Raw genomic sequence first — 4,026 nt, 5'->3', positions numbered from 1 at the left:
CGATAATAATTACAATACATCTCTATTTGAATAAAATAAAAAAAAAAAAATATCGTTAATATTTATAAAGCGCAATTTAAAATTAATTACAATTCATGTGAAATATATCTAGAACTTTTATTCTTCGTAGAAACTGCGACACGCAATTATTTACATTCATAACTTTTTTTTAAAATTTCGTCTCGTTTATGAATCGAAACAGAAGCTACTTTCCAAACTACAAAAAGGTTCCATTTCTGCAAGACGATAGAAGAATATCTAATTCGATATAGATGTAGGAAGGAAATACACAACTTGATTCCCGTACGGTAATTAATCGTGAACTTTGCTTGATCGAAGACATAGGGAAAGAGATGCTAGATCGACATATATGTATAATTGCACTTATCGTTTCTTATCATCTCGCAATGCGCGATGTACGTTGAATTGCCTCATTAAATGTTTTGCCTCTTAGCTTCGCGTATCTCTCTCTCTCTCTCTCTCTCTCTGTCGAGCGAGCAATGTTGCTGACGGTCAGACAAAAATTGTGATATCTCACTTCATCTGTATTAGTATCTGCGTCCGATGACGAAAGAAACGACGACCAATTACAAGAGGCACAATAATAGCGAGTGATTTGCATGTTAGTCTTACTGCAGTGATCGTAAATCATTAATAGCGCGCAGTAATCCACTTAATCAGGAATCACACATACAATGTGTGTTAAGTTTTAAATATTACATTATTTTATTATAATTTAAAAAAAAGCCGCTCATACAATAAAATTCCAAAACCTTGATCATCATTTTTATACTTATCACTCGCTAGTATTTATCAAATGTATTTGCATTGAAAAAATAAAAACTCTCTTGTGTAATAATATTTTAAATAAAATTACGTACACGAAAGTAAATTATTGCAATATTTATGATAAGATTAGATTAAAGATTAGATTAAATTGAAATAACTGATTTATAATAATAATGATGCTTTCCTTTCATGAAAATTTGTTTTTATGACAAAAAGATTAAACATCTATTATCGATTTGGCACGAATAATGAGATTATGAGCTTAATTTATAAAAATGACATTATTGTTTATAATATTGATAAAATTATTGATACACGAAACTTTTATGAAGAAGAAGAAATAAAAATTAAATTAATTATAGAATTTATACATGAAAAAATTATATAATATGTTTTGGATTAAAGAGAACATCTATTTTTTGCAGATATATAAAAATATATCGAAGAATCGAAACGTCTTTTTTTCTGCTCTTTTTATGGTCGATAAAGATAGCCTATCCGCCAGCCGTAGCAGATGCTGGAGTCATCTGCTGGGAAATGGTATATGATATCTCTTGTTACTGTTGAATCTTCCTATCCAGTACAGAAATCCTGCTTACCGACTACATTACCGACTACTGAAGATCACCCGGTTAGTTTCCGAAAGAGACATGAAGATATAGAGTTCTTCTATTATCTTCAACGTCTAAATTATCATCCAGTGGGCAGAGCAGCTATTTTTTTTTTTTCCCAAAAAAGAAGAAATATATACGTGACGACAAACACACGCGCAAAATAATAATTATTATTAAAATTAATTGTCATTATAAGTTCAGAATATTCAATATATATGTCCTACAAAAAGTTGAGAGTTAAACGTAATGCAATACCGTTATTCTGAGAAAATTATGAGATCACTAGAGTGCATTATTTTTAAAAATTCTATCACTCTTTTTTTCTCTTATTAAATTAGTATATTAATATTAAAATCTTAAACATTTTAGTTTATATTATTATTTTCAAGACTTACAAATATATGCCAATATTGTATGGAAGTTTTGTTTCGCTTTCCTCATATATATCCAGCTGAAACGAAACTCGCTAGAGAAAATCGACTTTCCAACAAGAACTGGATATCTATCATGCGAGAACCGGTTCGAGCTTTCCCAGCGTTTTATCATTATCTCAAACCGGATCTATGATTTAAGATCATTTCCCAGAAATTTACTATGACTTCAATCATTAAGGAAGATATCGTAGAGAATAACGATCTATGTATGTATGAATAATGTGCTTTACCGTATCGTTACGGATGAATATATATTTACTCGCGTTAATAAATAATAATTAAAGAAAATGTGGATATATTAGAATCTGATAAGTAAAACGTAATATTACATTTTCTCTTGTATATTCATGTTTATGGAAACTTTTCAGCATCATAATAAGAGTATAGCATGAATATAACATTTTAAACATTTTCTTATAATTTAAAAGAATCCTTTTTTTTGACCTGAGTATATTTTAAGGTTGATATTATATCTTTTACATGAGAATAAAAGCGCTACTTAAGCATGGTTGCGAGAACAGGAATAGACATAGCAAAAAAAAATGAAAAATTTCTGCATTTCCTCTGTGTGTCTGCATGCTTGACAAGAAAAAGGAAATAAATATGCAACCGCTGAAGTAGAACATTATGGTGAGCGATGTCTTTCGATACTTCTTCGCTTTAAGTATTTTAATTTTAATTTACCGATAGAATTAAATTTATATTAATAAAATAGGAATGTGTGTTAAATTATATATCAGTTTGGATAAGTTTGCGAAATTATGCGTTACATTTTCCGATCCGTCAAAGATTTGTTAAATCAAGTGCCACGAATAGTTCTATCTGAGAATATAATATATGTAAGATATATAACACACATTGAGACACATTAAAAATAGCTTATCAAATTTATATTATGTCTGTATTAAATATTTTCTTTAATATTTTATTATATATATATATTAAAAAATATTAATTAAAAAATTAACTCAAAATTAATATCTCCTTTTCTCTCTCTCTCATACATAAACACACAAGTCACACACACATAATTCTTTACACAATCACGCGTATGTATATAAGTAATACGCATAATTTAAAGAAGACGTGAAATTAAAAAATTATTTGATAGATATAAAAGAAACATTTTTCGAATATCGAATTAATGATTATCGATCTCGATTTGGATTGTTCGATAGGATTGACACAGCTGGCGAAATGTAATTGCTCATAATTTTGCTTGTTTCAGGCAAGATACAAGTCGATGAGGATTCGAAGCGCGTGTTAGATGCCGTCAAGGTTACGGAATGCCACATTACCTCACTTAAATCTATAGAAGTTGTAGGCCATGAAGTCGCAATAACCTATAATTTACGGTTATTAAGCAAAATGAATGAGCGTTCGAGCCTGCGAACGGGCTCATATAAGACTTTTGTTAATAATTGTTGCGCGCGAATCTTTCGAAATCGCTTAATGCGGTCTTCTCGAGATCTTCGCTTTGTGGTATACCGTAATTACTATTATTCCTGTCTTTCTGTCTATCAATCGCTATGATCTCCCGATAATCCCGAGTGATTAAAAAAAAAATTATATACACACGTAAAAGAGGTAGTATTGTAGAATAAATTCCTAAAGACAAATTAGAAAAAAAAAATATATATATGAATACAAATATTAATGATAACTAAAATTATAAGTCAACGATCACGTGTACATTTAGTGTCACTTGATATGTATATCACGCGTGTGTCATATTATTATTTCAACTTGAAAAAAATAAAGCTCGAAATTAATCACATGTAAATACAGTCAACTGTGCGAATCAAAAGTCGTAAATTGATTTTGATAATGTTTGCCCAATAGATTTCGAGTAAGTTTTGAAATCTGTAATATCTCTCAAGGTTTGCTACGTTTCAGAAGAGAAACGAGATCATTTATCTGTGCGCATTTGAAAAAAGTAATTGGAGGAGATAGTCCACAAATATAAACCATGGATTTTTGTAATAAAAAAAATTGATAACACAAAGTTATTGAAATATTTCCTTATAGGAAATAACATCGAGTTAACGGCGAAGTATGTATATATCTTCAACTTTATAGAGCGCGCGTGCTCATATGGATCAGTTCGTACAAACAAACCGTAAATCGACGAGACGCGCGAACCGCCCGAAAACGGCCCGCAGTTTTTCGACCTCTCTCGGCGAATATGT

The sequence above is a fragment of the Polyergus mexicanus genome, unplaced genomic scaffold (assembly GCF_030449975.1).
Source record: "Polyergus mexicanus isolate NDT 795.1 unplaced genomic scaffold, iyPolMexi1.0 SCAF_2, whole genome shotgun sequence".
NCBI classification, from domain to species: domain Eukaryota; kingdom Metazoa; phylum Arthropoda; class Insecta; order Hymenoptera; family Formicidae; genus Polyergus; species Polyergus mexicanus.
The sequence above is the reverse complement of the archived record's forward strand: the minus strand, read 5'-3'. Positions refer to the sequence as shown.